Source organism: Somniosus microcephalus, chromosome 19 (assembly GCF_052327205.1).
Source record: "Somniosus microcephalus isolate GS21.2 chromosome 19, FLI_Smic_1.0, whole genome shotgun sequence".
Lineage (NCBI taxonomy): Eukaryota > Metazoa > Chordata > Chondrichthyes > Squaliformes > Somniosidae > Somniosus > Somniosus microcephalus.
This window is the reverse complement of record NC_141005.1, coordinates 13,667,902-13,692,707: the sequence shown is the minus strand read 5'-3', so window position 1 is coordinate 13,692,707 and position 24,806 is coordinate 13,667,902.

Genomic DNA, 24,806 nt, shown 5'->3' with positions numbered 1-24,806 from the left:
GTATATGCCTCAGTTGAGGAAGCGCTCAATCAAGGTGGGGAGAGGGGTTTCACAGGAGGTCACACTGGAGATGGGTGTCAGGCTCCAAACTTCCACAACAATGGGTACGCCTGCTAAAAGTTCGCCCAGACCTGAGACAACAAAGTTCTGCCACCTGCAAATGATCATTGGTGAAAACTCCTTTTTAATGGTGGAGCTGCAGCTGTTAGTAAGCAATCCAATTGTGAGGCCGCCAGGATTACCTGCCGTGTTCCAGGGGAGGCGTGTAGGATGGGGGAAATGTCTAAACATTGGAAAGGCCTCTCAAAATGGGATTATAGAGGCAATTAAGTGGTTGTTAAGGGCTTTAAGGGCCTATTCCGCCTTTTGGAGGCGGGATGGAATTGGGGTCAGAAAACACGCATGTGGGAAAATTGCTTGGAGGTGGGATGGAGGCGGGATCAGGCCCGCCCGCCATTTTTTGCGATTTTACCACCTCACACGCTTCCAAACCCGCCTCCTCGTGCTTGGCAAAATCGAGCCCACTGTGTTGCCCAACAACTTGTATTTATATAGCGCCTTTAACATAGTAAAACGTCCCAAGGTGCTTCACAGGAGTATTATAAGACAAAAAAATTGACACTGAGCCACAAAAGGATAAATTAATGCAGGTGACCAAAAGCTTGGTCAAAGAGGTAGGTTTTAAGGAGTGTCTTAAAGGAGGAAAGAGAGGTAGCGAGGCGGAGAGGTTTAGGCAGGGAATTCCAGAGCTTAGGGCCTAGGCAACAGAAGGCACGGCCACCAAAGGTTGAGCGATTATAATCAGGAATGCTCATGGGGGCAGAATTAGAGGAGCGCAGATATCTCGGGGGGGGTTGTGGGGCTGTAGGAGATTACAGAGATAGGGAGGGGCGAGGCCAGGGAGGCCATGTCCCAATAAGTGATTTTAACCCTACTCGCTCAGCAGAAACCTGGTGGGTGGGCAGTTAAAATCGCCCTGGCTCCTGCCTGTCCAAAAGCTGCCATGATTGCAACATCTGCAATTTTAACCCTGCTCTCCTGAGCAGGCAGCGAGGGCAGGCGCCCGGAGCCAACAGGACCCTTCTTTACATACGCATGATTGCGGTCCGATGACATCATTGAGACCCGATTGTAATTTTAACTCAGGCCTGTGCGGAGAATCCAGCTGGAGTTAAAATCAGGGTCATTATTTATGCGAGGTTCGTCTTTAGAACTGAGTTTGTTGTAGTCAATGGGAGTGCTGAGTCACTTCACAAAAAAGGGAAAAATCAAAACCATAACACGTATACCTCTGAAATATTCTACAAGATTTCAATGGTGGTTGTCTGTTCGCTAAAATGACAGCTCCCACCTGGATTTCACGATTTCCTCATTCTGCCTTTAGGCTTCATAAAAGTCAGGCTGGGCTTCAAAGGTCTTAAGAAATCTGAATTGGGCCACAGGATACTGGGCTCAGTGCCAAGCTGTTCAAGAGCTGCATGTTGTTGTTGCCGAGGCTAACCGTGGAATGGAATGGAACGGGATCTAGTCCAATAAAGTGTTGGTATAAAAAACAGAAAATGCTGGAAACACTCAGGAGGTCAGGCAGCATCTCTGGCGAGAGAAACAGAGTTAGCGTTTCAGGTCGATGACCTTTCATCTGAACCCAATAAAGCTCTATTACCTCTTGGTGGAGTTGAATCAGGCGGGTTTAGAGGAGCTTGTCTATCAGGCCGAATCTTTTGGTCACTCCTAGTTAACAGCTTACATGGTCATCTGAAATTCTGCTGGTACAGAAACAAATTGTCAGTTCATCAAAGTGGTGGGTGTCGGTGATGGGGGATGAAATAATATTGAACATTTCACAGGTTATAAATAACACTGGTTGACTGAAATGAAAAAGGGATGTTTCCACTTGTGGAAGTGTCCAAAACTAGGGGCCATGAATATAAGATGGTCACTGATAAATCCAATAAGGAATTCAGGAGAAACTTTGTTACCCAGAGAGTGGTTATAATGTGGAACTCGCTACCACTTAGAGTAGTTGAGGCGAATAGCATAGATACATTTAAGGGTAAGCTAGATAAGCACATGAGGAAGAAAGAAATGGAAGGAATATGCTGATAGGGTGAGATGTAGTAGGGTGGAAGGAAGCTCGTGTGGAGCATAAACACTGGCACGGACCTGTTGGGCCGAATGGCCTGTTTCTGTGCTGTAAATTCTCTGTAATTCCATGTAAAGCAGAAAATGGTGGCGATGTGCAGGTCAATCAGAATTGGGTGTACCCCTACACCCAAGACATTAGCCCGTCTTTTCTCTTGCCTCTCTACCTCTCTTTCCTCCGTTATGATGCTCCTTAAAACCTACCTCTTTGACCAAGCTTTTGGTCATCTGTCCTGAGATCTCCTTCTGTGGCTCGGTGTCAAATTTTGTCTGATAACGCTCCTGTGAAGCGCCCTGGGACGTTTTGCTACGTTAACAGTGCTATATAAATGCAAGTTGTTGTTGTTATTGTTGTTTATTTATACCGGTTAGTTAAGGGCTGAAGTCCCGTGTAAACTGCCCGCATGATTCTCCTGAAGACCAACTACATGGGAGTACCCAGTGCGACATCTTCCATTTGCTATCCCTCAGTGACAATGTTAATTATTGCCAAATGAGGTGTCATTTCTTTTTGGTTCGACCCTAAACCTATTAGGATCTCAGCTTGCGTCAGATCCCTTCGACAAACCTATGAACCGAAACATATCCTTATGCAAGAAATATCTGTTGTAAAGTTGCCATGAGGCAAATATTAATGTATGCACCTGAAATAATTTGGCCAAAGTGAGCTGGTGGAAAAAATGACATGCTGACAGACCATATTGTTCAGGCTAAAAAAACTAATTTGTGCTCATTTGAATGTAAAAATTATACAGAAGCAAAAGCAGACCAGGAAATAGATTAAAAGAAGTGCTCACCATTATTTTAAAACTGATTTTCTCAAACCAAGGTAACCAAAATCTTTTGAGGTTTCTTTGTTGTAGGAGCACAGCATTGCTCTCACTGACCCTGTCTTACCCCAGCAACCTGTATGTGCGATGGAACTACATGAACTGAACTAAAGAACTAGGGAAATCTGGAATGTACTGCCTGAAAGGGCGGTGGAGGCAGATTGAATAGTAACTTTCAAAAGGGAATTGGATATAAACTTGAAAAGGAAAAATTTGTAGGGCTATGGGGAAAGGGCAGGGAAATTGGACTAATTGGATTGCTCATTGAAAGTGCTGGCACAGGCACGATGGGCTGAATGGCCTCTTCTGTGCTGTATCATTCTATGACTCTATACTTCTCCCGAGATTCAGACCGCCTCTGTCAATAAAGAACCAGAACAAAGGCACAATGGCAGGAGGTGACTCACAAATCATGTTGATTGGCTGTAATACCCAACAACTGCTTCAACCAGAAAGAGCTGGTTCTGAAACAGTGTGCATCTTTTGAAACCTTTTTTTATTCCACTGCAGTACTGAGGGAGGGCGGCACTGTCGGAGGTGCCGACTTTCGGATCAGACGTTAAACCGAGGCCCCGTCTGCTCTCTCAGGTGGATGTAAAAGATCCCACGGCACTATTTCGGAGAAGAGCAGGGGAGTTATCCCCGGAGCCCTGGCCAATATTTAAACCTTACCCAACATAACAAAAAACAGGTTATCTGGTCATTTATCTCACTGTTGTTTTGCGGGAGCTTGCTGTGCATAAAAGTGGCTGCCATTTTTTTTAATATTACAACAGTGGCTACACTTCAAAAGTATTTCATTGGCTGTAAAGCACTTTGGGATGTCCTGAAGGTGGTGAAAGGCGCTATAGAAATACAAATCATTTCTTTCTTCATTATATTGCACAATGTGGTCTGTGACGTTAACGCTTTTAAAAGACAGAGAGAGTTTCAATAAAGGTGGCGAAGAACCTGTTAACTGGGCAACTGAGATACTGCAAACTGACAGGGAGAATGTCAGTGCAATTCCAGAAATCAACACATCGTTGACATAATATATGTTGTGTAATTACTTGAATTGGCAGGATTAATGACAGGAGATGGAGGTAATTTACTGCTCAGCTTTTCATGGTTGTTATTCAAAGCATTTTCAGGCGTATTAATTAATTTCCTGACACCTGAGAACCAGGAGCACAAACGATTGCAGGGTGTGTCTCGGCTTAGCTGAAAATAAGGGTAAATAAGCTGTGAATGTCATAGCTTTAAGCTGTTTAATTACTATTTTATGTAAGGCTTAGTTTGATTATTTAACACGCTGCCTTTTGGGACGAACGTTTCCATTTTTTTTGTTGTTCGTTAATTTTCTCTCCTCCATCTCTTCTCCTGGAAAGACACTGGGGCAGGTCTTCCTGTTAGATAGAGTCATAGTCGTAGAGTTATACAGCACAGAAAGAGGCCCCTCGGCCCATCGCGTCTGCGCTGGCCATCAAGCCCTGTCTATTCTAATCCCATTTTCCAGCACTTGGTCCGTAGCCTTGTATGCTATGGTGTTTCAAGTGCTCATCTAAATGCTTCTTGAATGTTGTGAGGGTTCCTACCTCTACCACCCTTTCAGGCAGTGAGTTCCAGATTCCAACCACCCTCTGGGTGAAAAAGTTTTTCCTCAAATCCCCTCTAAACCTTCTGCCCCTTACCTTGAAACTATGCCCCCTGATTATTGACCCCTCTACTAAGGGGAAAAGTTCCTTTCTATCTACCCAATCTATGCCCCTCATAATTTTGTACACCTCAATCAGGTCCCCCCTCAGCCTTCTCTGCTCCAAGGAAAACAACCCCAGCCTGTCCAGTCTCTCCTCATAGCAGAAGCACTCCAGCCCAGGTAACATCCTGGTGAATCTCCTCTGCACCCTCTCCAATGCAATCACATCCTTCCTATAGTGTGGCGACCAGAACTGCACACAGTATTCCAGCTGTGGCCTAACTAGCATTTTGTACCACTCCGTCATAACCTCCCTGCTCTTATATTCTATGCCTCGGCTAATGAAGGCATGTGTTCCTGAGTCTGGGCACAGCAAATACATGGCAAGCAGGTGAGAAGGATGGCAGGACCAGAGGTGGAACCCACCTAGTTTTCTGCCATGGGTCTGCTCCTTGTTCCTGGTAGCTGCCCTGAACCTAACCTTATTTGGCACCTACAGGGTCTCTGAACGATGGTGACAGACATCCTGTACATTCAGGTCTTCAGCTGACCAGTAAACAACCTCAAACGAATATCCAGTGGTTTGGTGTTTGTCTACAATGTAAATTCACACTATCAGCAATTAATTAAATCCAGGTCTAAATGAATCCTTTGAGTACGAAACATCCTCTGCAGCTGTAAAAATACACAGATAGATGGAGAGAAACTACTTCCTCTGGTGGGAGTCCAGAACAAAAGGGGGCCTAACCTTAAAATTAGAGCCAGGCCATTCAATGGTGATGTCAGGAAGCACTTCTTCACACAAAGGGGAGTGGAAATCTGGAACTCTCTCCCCCAAAAAGCTGTGGAGGCTGGGGGTCAATTGAAAATGACAAAACTGAGATTGATAAATTTTTGTTCGGCAAGGGTATTAATGAATAGGGAACCAAGGCGGGTAGGTGGAGTTGAGTTACAGATCAGCCATGATCTCATTGAATGGCGGAACAAGCTCGAAGGGCTGAATGACCTCCTCCTGTTCCTATGTTCCTACATAAGTTAACACCTGAACAAATGATTTAAACACATTGGGAATCATCTTGTTCTTGAGAAAATGTCCATTTATACAAGATAGTCACCCACCCCCAATAACTGACGCCAACTGTATGATGATCCTTGGTGCATTTTTTAGGGATGTCAGTGCCAGGGAACGGAAACCATTTCCTACCTTTCCCGTTGTCAGCATCCAGCACTCTCAGGTCAGGTATAATACGGCTCTCATGAGTTAGTTGTACAGCAAACCTCTTTGTACTTCACCTCAATGATGAGCTTAATCCACCGTCATACGATCAACTCTTATTGCATCAGTGCGAAGCGTGCATTTTCTGTACCAACCTTCCTGGAGGCCTCGCTGAGCAAGGTGGCCAATGGTGCCAAGTTCTGGGTTTCTTGGCCCTTACTCCAACTACAAGGTGGGTGGAATCTGCATAAACCTATCACATTTGGGAGCATTGTGGGTAGAGAGAGTGGGAAGTGGCTTTCACTCCAGGAGTCTACTGTCCACCTTCCCTTCAAATCTGCCATCTTCACCCCTCTCCTCAAAAAATCCACCGTCTCTGATTTGTCAGACTGCTTGTCCGAAATCCAGTACTGGATGAGCAGGAATTTCCTCCAACTAAATATTGGGAAGACCGAAGCCATTGTCTTCGGTCCCCACCACAAACTCCATTCCCTAGCCATCAAATACATCCCTCTCCCTGGCAAATGTATGAGGTGGAACCAGACCGTTCTCAACCTGGTGCCGTGTTTGACCCCGAGATGAGCGTCCGACCACATAACCACTCCATCACTAACACTGCCTACTTCCACCTCCGTAACGTCGCCTGACTCCACCTCGACCTCAGCTCATCTGCTGCTGAAATCCTCATCCATGCCTTTGTTACCTCTAGGCTTGACTATTCCAATGCTCTCCTGTCTCACATCCCATTTTCCACTTTCTGTAAACTTGAGCTCATCCAGAAACTCGGCTGCCCGTGTCCTAACTCGCACCAAGTTCCGTTCTTCCATCACCCCTGTGCTCGCTGACCTACATTGACTCCCGGTACGGCAAATCCTCGATTTAAAAATTCTCATCCTTGTGTTCAAAAACCATCCATGGCCTCGCCCTTCCCTACCTCTGTCACCTCCTCCAGCCCTACATATTTCCCAGAACTCTGCGCTCCTCCAATTCTGGCCTCATTACTCCACCATTGGTGGCCGTGCCTTCAGCTGCCTAGGTCCTAAGATCTGGAATACCCTCCCTGAACCTCTCTACCACTCTCTCCTCCTTGAAGACACTCCTTAAAACCAACCTCTGTGACCAATATCTCCTTAGGTGGCTCCGTGTGAAATTTTGTTCTGTAACTCTTGCTCCTGTGAAGCACCTTGGGAGGTTTTACTACGTTAAAGGCGCTAGATCAATGCAAGTTGTTTTTGGTGTTTGTTGTTGTGGGGTTGATCTAGAGCCTGGATCAGAGAGAGCAGTCTGATCACTAACTGCGTCAGGTAATACCCCCACCAAATTCAGGAGGCTTTTCACGGATGTTTTCCACCTTGTTTTACAGCTCTGGTTCGAACAGAAGAAAGTGCGGGCGAGAAATTCATTGTAGCCCAGGAGTGGGCGCTAACTTTGGAAAAGTTTGAGATTTAGCACCAGGCGCTAATGAATCTCGCTGCACGCAAAATCCAGTGTCATCGCTCAAAGAAAGGACGGGAGCGCTAAATCAACACCACTTTCCCGCTCTCTCTCCAAGACTGCCTAAGAAGAAGACATCGAATTTACAGCACCGAAACAGGCCATTCAACAACAACTTGTATTTATATAGTGCCTTTAACATAATAAAATGTCCCAAGGCACTTCACAGGAGCACTTGGCCCAACAGGTCCGTGCCAGTGTTTATGCTCCACACGAGCCTCCTCCCACCCCTACTTCATCTAACCTCATCAGCATAACCTGCTATTCCAGTCTCCCTCCTGTGTTTACCCGGCTTCTCCTTAAATGCACCTATGTTATTCGCCTCAACTACTCCTTGTGGTAGCGAGTTCCAGAAACCATCTTGCTATCTGTATTTAATAATTAATTTATTTGTTTGGGGTAATGTTACGTTGCCCACTTTCTCTCTATCTCCGTTTCCTCACTCTGTCTCTTTCTCTGTGTCATGCGATGAGTGAACTAAGTGCTTTCTGGCATTGTATGTTGGATCAGTTTTTTGTACATCTGTGCTTTCAAATCCATAGTTTACTTTAAGTATTTTTTTTAGTTTTACTATTTACCTTCACAGTTCAACTGCAATCCAAACAAACAGCATTAGAAAATTAGAATATATTCTATTTTTAACATGTTTAGCAGAAATCCCCACACCCACTTCATCTAAAACATTTTTTGGGATTCTGATTTTGGTAAACTTATGATGAGTTCTCATAACTACAAGTAAGTCTGAAAACTTGCCTATCACAAACCAACTTGTTAACTCTCTTGCCCGGAGTCTCTCTGCTGGGCGCGATCCAGAGGTTAGACTTGAAAATGCTGCCAATGTTGCGGCCATTTTGCCGACATCAAAAAAAAGCCCAATCTCATTAGAGTACTTAAAATGAACAAAAATCAGAGTAAACAATGGAACATAAAAACATAAGAAACAGGAGCAGGAGTAGGCCAATCAGCCCCTCGAGCCTGCTCCGCCATTCAATAAGATCATGGCTGATCCAATCTTAGCCTCAACACCACTTTCCCGCTCTCTCCCCGTACCCCTAGACTCCCTTGTAGTTCAAATGTCTGTCAATCTCCGCCTTGAATATATTCAGTGACTCCGCCTCCACAGCTCTCCGGGATAGAGAATTCCAAAGATTCACGACCCTCTGAGAGCAGAAATTCCTCCTCATCTCCGTCTTAAATGGGCGACCCCTTATTCTGAGACTGTGACCCCTAGTTCTAGATTCCCCCACGAGGGGAAACATCCTCTGAGCATCCACCCTGTCCAACCCTCTCAGAATCTTCTATGTTTCAATGAGATCACCTCTCATTCTTCTAAACTCCAATGAGTATCGGCCCAATCTGCTCAACCTTTCGTCATATGTCAACCCCTTCATCCCAGGAATCAACCTATTGAACCTTCTCTGAACTGCCTCCAATGCAAGTATATCCTTCCTTAAATATGGGGACCTGAGGAAAACGCCAAACCCACGTCAGTATATTTCTTCTTTTTAATGTCTTAAAGTTTAAGTTTCAACTCATTTAACCATCATTCCTGCTCATCAGTCACAATGGGCTGGACTTTGATACTGGAGGCGTGTAGGAGGCGGGACTACAACTTTCGGGGTTGTAGTCCCGCCTCCATCGAGTTGTGGCCAACCCACGAGATTTTAACTTGATTGACCTTGTTGAGCCCGCCCAGCAGGCTCAGCAGGCCAATTAAGGGCCACCCGGCAACAGGTGATGTCACAGATTGACATTTCATCTGTCAAGAGCTTTTGACAGATCTTTGAAGCTGTCAAACACTGACAATCTGTACTCTAAGTTAATTCCTTCCTCTCAGGCTGATTTAGAGATCTCCCCGGAACAGAAAGCTGAATGCTGCAACTTTTGACAGCTCGCGGCCATTCTGCTTTCTGTGCCGGTGAGACGAGGGACCCCCGAGACCTGAAGGAAGGAAGGCTGTAAAGGTAAGTAAAGGTAAGTAAAACTTATTTAAACATTTTACACACACCAAACACACTTACCTCTGCACTCATGCACCCATCACTCACCTGAACACAGGACATCTCGAACCCTCCAAGCCCTTCCGCCCGATGGTCCGCCTCGCTAACTTGGCGTGGTTTGGAGCTGTCGGGAATCCCACACTTCAGAGATAAAAATAGGGACTAGGCTAAAAATTGCCTGTTAACAGGCAGTTAATTGGCACTAATCCCCTTCCCGCCTCGGGGAGGCGGGTCCCAGTGCGGGTCGGGTATCCGCCTCCTTTGAAACTGGCATGGAGGCGGGTTGGGGGCGGGATGGGTTCGTGCCCCCCGATTTCAAGATTTTAACCCCGCACACGCCTCCAATCCCGCCTCCACGGCCCAATGAAAATCCTGCCCAGTGTGCTTAAGAACCTGCAACCGGGGAAGCTTTTCAATTTGAAATGTGACTTATACCATAATAATCCATTAAAAATGAACAGAAAATACAGAGCAGGCCTCAGTGAGGAGATATATATATATATATTTTTTGAAGTGCTCAAAAAATTGCAATTAAAAGACCATAGTAGACTCATGACTAGTAGACATTGGACTAAGCGCACAGTAGACTCATGGCTAAGGTCAAAGCATGTGGAGCCAGGGGACCGGTAGCAGAATGAATAGGCAACTGGCCACAAAACAGGAAACAGCGAGTGAGGGGGGTTAAAGGTAGTTACTCAGATTGGCAAGCGGCGGGAAGTGATGCTCCACAAGGATCGGTCCGGTCACCATTTACAGAAACGATTTGGACGCAGGAATCGGAAGCACGATTTTAAAATTTGCAGATGGCATCGAATTGTGGAGGCACAGTTAGTACGGAGGAGGACTGCGACAAAATACAGGAAGACAATAATAAAGTTGCAGAATGGGCGTGTAATTGACAAATGAACTTCAGTGTAGACAAGTGCGAGTTAGTACATTTTGGTAGGAAGAATAAGGAGGCCACATACTCCTTGGAAAATAAGTGTCTAAATGGGCTAGAGGAGCAGCGGGATCTGAAGGTACAGATACACAGATCACTAAAAGTAGTGACGCAGGTTAATAAGGCCAAAAAAAAACCCAAAGCACTGGAATAACAACAGAAAATGCTGGAAATACTCAGCAGGTCAGGCAGCATCCGTGGAGAGAGAAACAGAGTTAACGTTTCCGGTCTGGGACCCTTCATCAGAACTGGAGAAGAGCAGAACTTCTTCAAGGTAGGCATTCCTAGAAGAGAGGTGGCAGTGAACCAAACACTAATATAATTGCAAAATACTGCGGATGCTGGAAATCTGAAATAACAACAGAAAATGCTGGAAATACTCAGCAGGCCAGGCAACATCCGTGGAGAGAGCACTGGGGTTGATTTCTAAAGAGATGGAATTAAAAGGCAGAGAAGTGATGTTAAATTTGTATAGAACCTTGGTTAGACCACACTTGGAGTACTGAGAGCAGTTCTGGTCTCCATATGATAAAAAGGGATATAGAGGCACTGGAGAAAGTGCAAAAAAGATTTACACGGATGATACCAGAACTGAGGGTTTATACCTGTCAGGAAAGGATGAACAGGCTGTGGCTCAAAGAAAACAGAGGGGTGACCTGGTAGAGGTCCTCAAGATTATGAAAGGGTCGACGTAGAGAAGATGTTTCCACTTGTGGGTGAGACCAGAACTAGAGGCCATCAATATAAGATAGTGACTAATAAATCCAATAGGGAACTCAGGAGAAACCTCTTTACCCAGAGAGTGGTGAGAATGTGGAACTCGCTACCACAGGGAGTGGTTGAGGTGAATAGCACAGATGCATTGAAGGGGAAGCTGGATAAACACGAGGGAGAAAGGAATAGAAGTTTATGCTGATAGGGTGAGATGAAGAGGGGTGGGAGGGGACTCGTGTGGAGCACAAACACCGGCACAGACCTGTTGGGTTGAACGGACTGTTTCTGTGCTGGAGATACTTTGTAATACCAGAAAAAAAATGACATTGTTTCCTGCTGGGACTGAAAATCTGGCTGCAGTGTTGAGCATCCCCCGAACAAGCACAACTGGAAGATACTCGCGTTTGATCGTGGGGGTCGTGACCACTTTTGTGGGCGGAGATTCGTTCAGACAAAGGGTTTGATGGACAGGCCTAAAAGATGGCGTAGACTCGGATGTCTTGTAGTTAGCCCTGTGCATAACTGACACCCAAGAATCTGAGATCTTTCAAGCCGCCTCATTGGTTTGCGTCCAGGTTACAGGTCTCTCTGGACACGAGTGCAGAGGAAACCCCAGGTCTCTCTTTGTGGTGCCGTGATTAAAATGATAATTTCCTGTTTATGACCGGTGCTGACAGGTATCATTTACCATCACTTGGAAAAAAATAATCAGCAAAACCACGCCCTACCACATCTTGGCCAATATACGTTATAGAAAGAAAGGCCGGAATTTTTCAGGGGGTCGGCGGGGGCGTTTAGTGGCGGGTCGGGTGGGAATTTTTTTTTGACAGCGGGTACCGTTGTGTCTCACCATTCACTGCAACTCACTAGGCCACTTCCAAAGGTGCACACAAATCTGTCCAAGAACAGAAAGTGTTGGAAGTAAAGGTTTGAATGTTTGACAGCACATTAACAGAAACTTTACATGAACATTATATAAAACACCCAAGTGCCTACCCTAGTGTGCTGTTAGTTAGTATGATTGGACTAGGATGAGGGTGAGTGTGAGGGGTGGCTAGTGAGATGGGGATGTGATAATGTAGATAGAGAGGGATGGGTGAAGGTGCAAGGTAAGTTGGTGTGAGTAAGGAGCAGGATAGAGGAGGCAGAGTGATGGGGATGTGATGAGTGGCAAAAGCAGGATGAGGTTGGGTGTGGCTTTGCAGTAACGTTTCATGAGGTCATTGAAAGGTTTGCACCACTGCAGCCTGGTCCACCTGACGACATCCCTGCTTGTGGCCTCTTGTGCAATGTGCAACCGGGCTGCGTTGGTCTCCTGGGGAGGTCTCTTCCGCCCATGGGAAGGGAAGAGAACCTCCTTGCGTGCTGTGACTCTCTCCATAAGCATATGGAGGGTGTCATGGGAGAGCCTGGGTGCAGCCGTGCACCTCTGTGCAGTGCTTGTCAGTGTTTGCAGCACCTCAATGCTGTAGAACACTGACAGCACAACTGTCAAAAACAATTTGCGCGTGGTCCCTTTAAGTGACGTCATCAGACCCGCTTCCTTCAATTGGCCTGGAAAGGCGCTGGGCGGGGCTTAACAAGCCCAATGATCATAAAATTCTTTTCACAGTGCGGAATGGAGCCAGCAGCGGGATTGCACCCCACCACCGACCACAGCCGCCCCGGACCCACCTCGGAAGGCGAATCGTGGCCAAAGAACTTTTCTATAGTCGCTGAGTCAGAAGGTCGTGTGGCTCATTGGTTGGCACTCTTGCTGCTTGAGTCGGGACATCAAGTCCCCACTCCCAGAGACTTGAGTTCATAATCCAGGCTGACACTCCAGTGCAGTGCTGAGGGAGTGCTGCACTGTCGGAGGTGCCGTCTTTCCAATGAGATCTTTAACCGAGGCCCCGCCTGCCCCTTCAGGTGGACGTAAAAGATCCCGTGGCACTATTTTGAAGGAGTGCAGGGGAGTTCTCCCCGATGTCCTGGCCAATTAATTTTCCTCAACCAACATGACTAAAACAGATGATCTGGTGATGATCGCATTGCTGTTTGTGGGACCTTGTTACATTACAACACTTCAAAAGTACTTCATTGGCTGTAAAGCACTTTGGGATGTCCTGAGGTCATGAAAGGTGCTATAGAAATGTAAGTCCTTTCTTACAGTAGGGACGGGCCTGATGCTGGACTGACACTTGACTGTCTGAGAGTTGTGCAATTAGGAACTGGACTCAGATGTCGATCTCAGACGCCCACTCCCAGTTATTGCCCTACCTCCCAAACAAAAAATAATCACTGAAAAGGAAGGTCATTCGTCACATTATCCACTGGGGGAGAGTTTGTACTGCAGGCAGAGCTGAGCGGACACCAAGTCAAGGCACAGACACGATGGGCCGAATGGCCTCCTTCGGTGCTGTAAATTTCTATGATGTGGTTTCAAAACTTTTAACTTTTATCAATTAAACCACGGTTTAAAAATAATGAATTATTTGCAGCATGCAAGACTGTTCGCTTACGCGTTATTGTTCAAACTCCCTCTACAAACCTGGTAAAGTATCTTGCAGACCATCAAGGTGGCTATGAGGCCCCTTTAAGTGCACCATAAAAGGAAATAGGCCTTGACACAACAGGCTGGGGAATAACTAAAAAGTGGATGCACTAAATTTTCAGGTTGAATGTAGTGAGTTTGTTGGGGAGTGGGGTGGGTGGGTTTTGAGGAGGTCTCTGTGGGGTTCCGACATGTCCAGACGTGCAGGGTTCGGTGTTCAATTGTAGAAAACCCACTGGTTGAACATGGTTTCAATGCGGCCTGGGCCTACACCCAGTCCAATGACCAGCTGGAGTTCATGAAGGCTCCTTTTTAATGGACAGACAGTTGTTCCTTCTCACAGCTCCTGACTACAGGAAGACAAATTGTCTCTGTTTAACTTCTGGAATCCTCCGTGGATTTTTTTTTAAACCATTTTCTCTCTCTCTCAAGTCTCTTTGAATAACAGAGTAAGCTGTTTTGACATCAAGGTAGTGAACAGGAAGCATAAAGGCGGGGGGAGGAGGATGCGAGCGATAAGATAACCTGAAGTCTGGGAGCATTTTCTCTTGACATGCTTCGCTGACAGAAAGTGATGGAAGCCGAACAGGACCATGAACGGATGTTTAGAAGACCGATCATCTATCTGTTCCAGGTTGAACTCAATCTGGTCCATTGTGGCGAGGAGTCTCACAGTGACAGTTACCTAACTATTTTTTCAACAGGCTCTCTTATACCGTTGCACTTGGAGAGCCATTTCCGTACGTTGAGAGGTAGTGGGAGATCTGCCAGTGTGTCAGTACAAATAATCCCCACAGAGAGAGTTTTCTCCCACAGAAGAAATAAATGAAGATAGCAGCAATAATTCAGCTTTCGAAGCCGAGGTTTTTGAAGCGGGTTTTCTTTTGAGCTTTTGAACAGATGTCGCTTTAAAGGGGCACTGTCCTCCCAGTAAAGTGTTTGACAGGCAACAGCAGCAACTTGCCTTGATATAGCGCCTTTAATGTAGTCAAAACGTCCCAGGGCGCTTCACAGGAGCGATTATCAAACAGAAAATTTGACCCCGAGCAACATAAGGATAAATTAGGACAGGTGACCGAAAGCTTGGTCACAGAGGTAGGTTTTAAGGAGCGTCTTAAAGGAGGAAAGAGAGGTAGCGAGGCGGAGAGGTTTAGGCAGGGAATTCCAGAGCTTAGGGCCCAGGGCAGCTGAAGGCACGGCCACCAATGGCGGGGCGAAGGAAAACAGGAATGCGCGAGAGGCCAGAACGGGAGGAGCGCGGAGATCTGGGAGGGTTGTGGGGCTGGAGGAGGCTGCTCTCACAATGTGGGAGCGGCAGCCACTTTCAAACATATCATTGTGTGAGTTACTGGTGCTTAAATGGGACAAGAGATGCAGCGTCATCTGTTTTGGGGAGATTTTTGAAGACTCGAATATGCAGAGTATGCAATGCCTGCCCACTTGTGACGAATATTTACTTTGGTAGATCACCACTCCTGTGCAGCTTTCAAAAAACCTTGCTGGTCCTCCAGATCCTTCTGGAAGAAATAACGTTGTTCCCTTCGCTCAATTCCTTCTGATTATTTTAAAAGTTGCCGATTTCTCCTTTTCTCCTCCTTATGCATTTTGGAAGGAAGAATGAGGAGAGGCAATATAAACTAAACGGTACAGTTTTAAAGGGGCTGCAGGAACAGAGAGATCTTGGGGTGTATGTACACAAATCATTGAAGGTGGCAGGACAAGTTGAGCAAATTATTATCTTAATGGCAAGAAACTGGAAAGTACTGAAGTACAAAGGGATCTGGGGGTCCTGGTGCACGAAACTCAAAAGGTTAGTATGCAGGTGCAGCAAGTGATTAAGAAGGCCAATGGAATGTTGGCTTTCATTGCTAGGGGGATAGAATATAAAAATAGGGAGGTATTGCTTCAGTTGTACAAGGTATTGGTGAGACCGCACCTGGAATACTGCGTACAGTTTTGGTGTCCATACTTAAGAAAAGACATACTTGCTCTCGAGTCAGTACAAAGAAGGTTCACTCGGTTAATCCCGGGGATGAGGGGATGGACATATGAGGAGAGGTTGAGTAGATTGGGACTCTACTCATTGGAGTTCAGAAGAATGAGAGGCGATCTTATTGAAACATATAAGATTGTGAAGGGGTTGGATCGGGTGGATGCGGGGAAGATGTTCCCGATGATGGGTGAAACTAGAACTAGGGGGCATAGTCTTAGAATAAGGGGCTGCTCTTTCAAAACTGAGATGAGGAGGAACTACTTCACTCAGAGGGTGGTAGGTCCATGGAATATGCTGCCCCAAAAAGCTGTAGAAGCTACATCATTACATAAATTTAAAACAGAAATAGACAGTTTCCTAGAAGAAAAGGGAATTAAGGGTTACGAGGAGCGGGCAGGAATTTGGACATGAGTCTAGGTTCGGATCGGTCATGGCCCTGTGGGTAGTGGAGCGGGCCCAGGGGCCGTGTAGCCTGATCCTGCTCCTGTTTCGTGTGTCTAATTCTGTTAGATTCAGGAGATAGCCCTGTCATAGTGGATTGGCGGTTAGGATCAGATCAGCCATGATCTTATCGAATGGCGGAGCAGGCTCGAGGGGCCGATTGGCCTACTCCTGCTCCTATTTCTTATGTTCTTATGTTCTTATGAAGGCTGTTAAAAGGACATACGGGATCCTTGGCTTAATTAATAGAGGCATAGAGTACAAAAGTAAGGAAGTTCTGCTAAACCTTTATAAAACACTGGTTAGGCCTCAGCTGGAGTATTGTGTTCAATTCTGAGCACCAGACTTTAGGAAGGATGTCAATGCCTTGGAGAGAGTGCAGACAAGATTTACCAGAATGGTACCAAGGTTGTGAGGGACTTCAATTATGTGGAGAGACTAGTGGGATTGTTCTCCTTAGAACAGAGAAGGTTAAGGGGAGAATTAATCGAGGCGTTCAAAATCATGAGGGGTTTTGAGAGAATAAATGGGGAGAAACTGATTCCAGTGGCCGGAAGGTTGGGGACGTGTTTACAATTTTGCTAGAAATAGCAAATGTAGGAAATGTTCCCGTTATCTCTGCGATGTCACTGATGCGCAGTGGACAGAAGAAATCTTTGCCAAGCTGTCTTAGAATTTCATTTTGTAATGCTTCACCCCCGCTTTGAACTTGTTTTTTTTTATTAACCTCCATTGTAAACTGGCTTTTTCCACAGTACGAACACTTGGTGAAAAGGTTTCTTTGCCCAGCAAACTATTAAAATTTAGTACAAAAAGAAAATACTGCTGGAGATCTGAAATAAAAACAGAAAATGCTGGAGATACTCAGCAGGTCAGGCAGCATCTGTGAAGAGAGAAACAGAGTTAACGTTTCAGGTCGATGATCAGTCGTCAGACGAAAGGTCATTGACCTGAAACATTGACTCTGTTTCTCTCTTCACAGATGCTGCCTGACCTGCTGAGTATCTCCAGCATTTTCTGTTTTTATTTTATATTAAAATTTAGTGTTCTTCAATAGGTTAGAAACAGGCTGGAATTGGATCGAGTATCAAGGGGAAGACTGCAGTTGTAACTTGTGAACTGGGAGCTGAAATGTTGAGCCACTCAGTCAGGTTCCATTCCAGCAATAATTTCCAGCGCATTGTTTAAGGGAGAGAATGAAAGGGAAGTGGGAGGGAGAGGGAACACCCATCTGTCAGCAGTGGTCGTGTAAACTGGACAGTTCTTGGATCTGTCGCTCCAGACCTTTTGGTTCAATTAAAGGTGCGCTGGTTCCACATCGGAAAGTTGTGAGGCTAATTTATAACTAAAAACGAAAAGACTCGGGGATGGGGGACCTTAGCTAGGCTGGAGAAGCTGGATTTGTTTTCATTACAGCAAAGGAGATTAAGGGGTGATTTGATAGAGGTGTACAAGATTATGACGGGTTTGGATAGGCTAGACGGGGAAAGGCTGTTCCCACTAGTTGATGGTACAAGGACTAGGGGAACACAGATTTAAGGTTTTGGGCAAGAGATACAGGGGGGGATGTGAGGAAAAACTTTTTTACACAGCGCGTGGTGAGGACCTGGAACTCGCTGCTGACGGAAGTGGTGGAAGCCGAGACACTCAGACCCAGAAATTCGGGTCCCAACGCGTGAGTACGGACGGAGTACTCACGCGTGGACCCGATGGAAGTGCCGGAATCTTGCATGCACTACGCATGCGCGGGAAACCGGCACTTCCGATCCTCTGAACCAAGGGGTTCAGAGGTCGAACGCGTGCGCACGGGAGTCTGCGCGTGCGCGTTGAACTTTTTTTTTTCAGGTTTTAACGTGCGGGTTAGTCTGTACATTTTAGAAATGTAAAAAGCAGCCTTAAGGACTTCATTTTCAACGGTAAGTGGTCAATTATTTAAAATTAAAACATTTTTTCCACAGGTTTTTTACTTTTAAATAAAGCAAGGTAAGTTTATTTTTAGCCCCATTTTTTTATAAAATTATTTTTTTCAAAAATTTAAATTTTTGTTTAAAATAGTTATTTAATGTCATTTATAGTTTATTTACAAAGTGTGATTTTTAAAAATTTTATTTGAAGGTAAAGTACAGTTTTACAGCCTCAGCATTTATACGTTTTGACAGGTCTATCTGTCAAGACTTATGAATGGAGCATTCCCTGCTCCGATTGGCTGCCTGTTGCTCACGTGATCCATGGGGACGCTTCGCACTAACTACACCCCTGGGACACGCCAGCATAGCACGCCGGCCTCTGGGACAGGCCTCGGAGAGGAATTCCACGCAGGCCAAGAGGTCAACTGCCGGCGCGCTAGGTAAGTGTAGGTCGGGGGCTTGCACCCGCGGGAAGCCCCCGACCCGAATTTCTGGGCCTCAATGTTTTCAAGGGGAGACTGGATAGGCACTGGAGGGAAATAAACTTGCAGGGTTACGGGGATAGAGCGGGGGAATGGGACTGACTGGATTGCTCTACAGAGAGCCGGCACGGACTCGATGGGCCGATGGCCTCCTTCTGTGCTGTTATGCCTCTGTGACTCTACGACTTGCATTTATACGGCACCTTTTACAACCTCAGGACATCCCAACGCGCTTTACAGCCAATGAAGTACTTTTTTTTGAAGTGTAGTCACTGTTGCAATGTAGGAAACGCGGCAGCCTAATTTGCGCACAGCAAGCTCCCACAAACAGCATTGTGATGATGACCATGATCAATCAGGACCCCGGTGCAAATAATCCTGCCTGCTCCAGGCTGCAGCAATATCGCTGAATGCTGTCCACCACTGATAAAGCACCTCCCCTTTAAGGGGCTGCAGGACGCCTTAAAGCAGCAGCCACTGCATGGGGTTGTCTCGCCCACAAGAAGCACGTTGTGCACTGGCAGCTCGCTGATGGCTGGGCCCCCACATCAATCCCTTTATCAGGAGCGGTGCCTGCCTCGAACACCGCCTCGACATGAAAACCGCACCCTTGAAGCCAGGCTGGCGGAAGAATTGGTTAACCTGTCGTTAAAATTGCCAGTGTTGTTTTTTTTAAATTATGGTTACTTCTCGAAATGTGGGCGTCGCTATCAAGGCCGACATTCATTGCCCTTTCCTAGTTGCCCTTAGAAGGTGGAGGTGGGCCACCTTCTTGAACCGCTAGCGCTTTGAAACAGCGGTGTAGCTGGCTCGGCCACTTCAGCGACGCAGCTGAGCGTCAACCATGTCGGTGTGGGGACTGGAGTCACATACAGGCCCAGACTGGGTAAGGACGGCAGGTTTCCTTCCCTAAAGGACATTAGTGACCCATGGTTCACTAATAGGTTGCTCAGCCGTGGCTCAGTGTGTAGCACCCTTGCCTCTGAGTCAGAAGGTTGTGGGTTCAAGTCCCGCTCCAGGGACTTGAGCACAAAAATCTAGGCTGACACTCCAGTGCGGTGCTGAGGGAGCGCTGCACTGTCGGAGGTGCCGTCTTTCTGATGAGACGTTAAACCGAGGCCCCGCCTGCCCTCTCGGGTGGATGTAAAAGATCCCACGGTACTATTTCGAAGAAGAGCAGGGGAGTTCTCCCCTTGTGCTGGCCAATATTTATCCCTCAATCAACATCACTAAAACAGATTATGTGGTCATTATCACATTGCTGTTTGTGGGAGCTTGCTGTGCGCAAATTGGCTGCCGCGTTTCCCACATTACAACAGCGACTACCCTTCAAAAGTATATCATTGGCTGCAAAGCGCTTTGGGACATCCTGAGGTAGTAAAGCACGCTATAAATGCAAGTCTTTCTTAACATATGCAGATTTGGGCAGAATTGAAAGTAAAAGCGATTGGATTGAACTGTCTAGAGTAAACGTCACATAATTCCCCTTGGACAGCGTGACTTGCGACTTGTTATGTTAAAGGTTCAGGGGAGGTGTCACGTGGAGCAGCATGTGATCTCACCGTTGAGATGACTAATGTTCGGGTATCACGTGGAAACCACATGTGCCCTTTAGAACTGAGACCAGTTATGCGAGGTAGAGTCAACGTACGGGTGTTGTTTAGAAAGCAATTAGAGCAGCTTATGGGGGCACTGTGAAGATAGGGGTTGATGTTCCTGTATTCACTGCTTTTAAACCAAAAGGTTTTCTGTCGTTTTGTTTTTTTCTTTTTTTCTTCACCCTTAACCGGTCCCGACTCTGGGTATTGTTCAGTGCGATGAAAGTGGGCGCCTTTTTTTAAAAAAACGAAGAGGTCGCTAGATTCGCCCACAAGTGTCAAAGGCACCCGACTGAAAGCGTCAGCGCCAAGTTTTGGGGCGCTAACGTTTAATGGCAGTTCGCCAAACATGACTGAGGAAGAGAGAGGAGGCGAGAGGAGGCTGTGTGAAGGGAAACAAAACTAAAGAGACAGCAGCCGCGCATTTTAAAGCCGTCACGAGGGGACTGTGTCGGGGCCCAGTCAACAAAGGCCAGGCCTTTGATCTGGGAAAACAATATTTAATTTTTTGACTGATGCCAACAAAAATAAGTATATATATATATAAAAAACAAAATGAATACCTTAGCTTCAACAAAGAACAAGCCCACAAGACAGTGAGTAATGAAGAGGTTGAATTCCCCTCAGTCTTTTTGTGGTCAAAAAAATGTGCTTTTATCCATTCTGGCTATCTGACAAGGATGGTTCCAATTGAGCTACTGTATTGAAGAGAGAAAAGGTGACGTCCACTTGAATGAAAATGAATCCCAGGTGAGGTGGCATGCAGGTGTTTTGTTTCGGAACGCTTCCCGTGCAGGTACTTGCTCGGATACAAGGGCCTGTCACTTCTAGGCCCCACCGCAGCGGCAGGGGGAAGCGCAGGGAAGGGGAGGTCAGAATTAATTGGAGGCAATGCAGACAAGGTCGATTAAATACCTGCATGAAGGGCCGTCACCTTACTTAGAATCAGCTGACTGAAAGCTAAACAGGCCGACCCAACAACATGAGGGCAGATGGAGTCAAGCTAGGGTCTGTCTGCCCTGATGTCGTTGGGCTGGCCTGTTTAGCTTTCAGTCAGCTGATTCTCTCATTTTTGGAGTGTTTTCTCGCTGTTGGTGGGGAGTGCGAGTCGTTATTAACAACACAAGACACGTTGTAGGGGAGGGGGGCCCTGCAAACAAGCCCCCCGCCGTACAAATAGAGTTGCCCTCTCTGGTTGAAAGTAATCCTGGAGATTTCATCCAGCCCCACAACCCCCCTGAGATCTCTGCGCTCCTCCAATTCTGCCCTCTAGCATCCCCGATTTTAACCGCTCCACCAATGGCGGCCGTGCCTTCAGCTGCCTGGGCCCCGAGCTCTGGAATTCCCTCCCTAAACCTCTCTGCCTCTCTACCTCTCTGTCCTCCTTAAAACCTTTTAAAAGCTTTTGGCCACCTGCCCTAATATCTCCTTGTGTGGCTGGGTGTCAAATTTTGTCTGATAATGCTCCTGTGAAGCGCCTTGGGACGTTTTACTACGTTAAAGGCGCTATATAAATACACGGTGTTGTTGATGACCTTTGGATGATCAGCCATGACCTCATTAAATGGCGGAGCAGGCTCGAGGGGCCGAATGGCCTACTCCTGCTCCTCACAGAATCACAGAATCACAGAAACCCCACAGTGCAGATAGAGGCCATTTCGGCCCATCGAGCCTGCACCGACACATATCCCACCCAATCCCCACACCAACACATATCCTCATTTAATCCCCCTAACACTAAGGGTCAATTTATCATAGCCAATCAACCTAACCCGCACATCTTTGGACTGTGGGAGGAAACCGGAGCACCCGGAGGAAACCCACGCAAACACGGGGAGAATGTGCAAACTCCACACAGACAGTCGCCCGAGGCCGGATTCGAACCCGGGTCCCTGGCGCTGTGAGGCAACAGTGCTAACCACTATGCCACCGTCCTATCTTCTATGTTTCTATGTTTCTACCTCTTGACTCCAACCGCCCAGCCACCCCTCGCACTCCCACCATTGGTTGCCCGATACATCCTTTCTCACGGTGCCCCGCCTTCCCTCGCCAACTGGAAAACGAAGAGACTCTTCATTATCCGATTGGATGATTCTTGACTGTCAGTCAAACAGGTTTTTCCCCATCTCCGATATTTTTATAACAAATAAACAGAAGTCTTCAAAGAAAATGAAAGCAAACACTCCGGGCTGGATTTTCCAAGCCCCAAGGAGGCGGGCATGGAGGCGGGACAGCCGGTAAAATCGGAGAAAGTGGGGGCGGATGGCAAACCCGCCCCCATCCCGCCTCCGTGCCCTTTTGCCAGGAGGCGAGAAGATGTGCAGCTTCGGGTCCCGTCTCCTGGAGATGGGAAAGGCTTTTAATCCTTTTAATTGCCCTGTTAACAGGTAGTTAATAGGCAGAAAAAGGGATTAGTACCATTTTACCTTCACAGGTGAAGGCTTCCTGACCTCGGAGAACCCCGTCGGGTTGGAGGAGACGTGGAGGAGGTCTGCGGCGGTCGGAGGCACCTGGAAGTAAGGTGTAGAGCTGAGTGATGGGTGCAAGTGTGGAGTGGTAAGTATGCAAGGTGAGTGATAAGTTTAAAAAAGTGTGCACTTACCTTGTTTTCTTTCTACAGCCTTTAGCCGTGCTGGATGGGGAGAGCCGATATTCTCCTTGTGAATTTCGCATAATGGCTGTTGGATCCTCTGATCTTACAGATATGTGAAATTTACAAAGTTGAAAGGTTTGATGAGTCCTCACCACAAAGACTCATCAAACTAAAGAGAATGGCAGTGTTTGACAGCTTCACAGACTTCCTCCCTAATTGGCCTGCTGAGCCCACAGGGCGGGCTTAACAAGCTCAACCAGGGGGAAATCTCTCTGATTGGTCAGGCAAGGATGGAGGCGGGACATTGACACGACAAGCAGCAGTCCCACCTCCAACTTGCCCCCATTCACAAAATCCAGCCCTCCACTTTTTTTAATGCCCCAATGATTTTTCCCCCAGGGTGCTGGTCACCGCAGTGTTGTGGAGATTATTCTTCTATTCCTGGAGTCTCCAGGGCAATCTAGGAGGGTTGGTAATTTTATGTACCAACAATGGTGGTGACACCTCACTATCAGACGACCCAACTGGTGGTTTCTGTCATCTTAGTAATCTAAGGTTACTTAAAGAGGAAGGCAAGTTCAGGGAGGGGCCCCTTTCTGTTCAAAATTCGCCCCGTAATCTCACCCTGAAAATAGAATCATTACAGTATTAACAATAATTCCATCCCTTTGGTTTTGACATCTCATGGACACCTGCCCTTTTAGGTCACCGCGCCCTCCACAGTGACTCCAATCACATTGATGACCTTTTAAAGAGAGTTGCCAACCTTTGGGCTTCACCAAATCAGGCCACTTCAATTGAGTTTATAACAGGCTGAACATCAAAGGCCGGAGTTTTCATTACCCGGGTGGATCGGGTGCGGGCGGTCAGCGTGGCGGGTCGGAACCCCATTCTTCTTTTCATCCCGTTCCTCAGAGCGACTTTCCATTAATGGCGCCTATTAAGGCAGGCCTGCACGTTTCCCCGCCCTATTAAATGGGGCGGGTCTGATGACATCATCAATGACTCATTTCCAGCGGGGATATTTAAAGCAGCCTTAGCCGCATGGCACTTGAAGGTTCATCTAGGAGATTGAAGGCAGTACATATCACCAGCTGCTTATTGCTCAGCCTTGCACAGATGGCTTCACAGAGGCAGAGGGCTGCACCCAAGTTTTCAGATGGCTCCCTACATATTCTTGTGGAGGGAGTCAGAGCACGCAGGGAGGTCCTCTTCCCTGCCGATGGGCGCAAGAGACTTCCCCAGGAGACTAAAGCAGCCTGGCTCCAAGAGGAGGTCAACAGCAGGGATGTGGTCAGGAGGACCTGGGTGCAGTGCCGCAAATGTTTCAATGATCTCTTGAGATCAGGAAAGGTGAGTGCAAAGCCACACTCAACCTCATCCTGCTGCGCCTCTCATCACATCCCCATCACTCTACCTTCCCAACCCTGCTCCTGCACATACTTACACCAACATACCTCGCATACCCACCCATCCCTCTCTATCTACATACTCACATCCCATCTAATTAATCACCCCTCACACTCACCCTCATCCTAATGCAATCATACCAACTAACAACACACAAGGAGGCACTTGGCAATTGCACTTTGGCATTGGCACCACATTCCCTCATAGTCACCCTCTAAAGATGTCACCCACACATTCTTACACTCATGCCATCACTCACACTCAAACTTCTCTTCTTTCCCTCCTTGTAGGTGAAAAGAGCCCACAATAACAGGGAGAAGGGGAGAACTAGAGGTGGCCCTCCATCCTTCGCCACTTTGAAAGCAGCAGAAGAGGTCGCCCTGGTTTCTGGGGCAAATCTTTGACTTTAATTTAGGAAAGAGCGGTCGGGTATCCCTCTGGTTTCGACGAACCTGTCACGCAAATGACAGGCTAATGCAAGTCAACATTTTTTGGGGGGGTCTGATTACGCTCCAGCGAAGCCCCTTTAAAAAGGCAACTAAATCTGAGTATAAGGTGTGTGCGGGTTCACAGGTCACTTACCACTCGGATCCGTTTCCATTTGTGTCCAATTGCTGTTTCATGTGAGGCACCGACCGTCCTCAAAAATTAGCTGTGCAAACAGGAAGCTCTTGCTGTAAGCACTTCCTGTGCTGGCTATTACCGCCTGCCTTAATGGATCTCTTCAATCTTTGATTCTTTTTGTTTTTCCGTTGTCGTTGCATAGATAATGTTCTTTTTTTTCATTAAAGAATATATAGATGGCTGGGGACATTGACTTCCTGTCTCTGACACG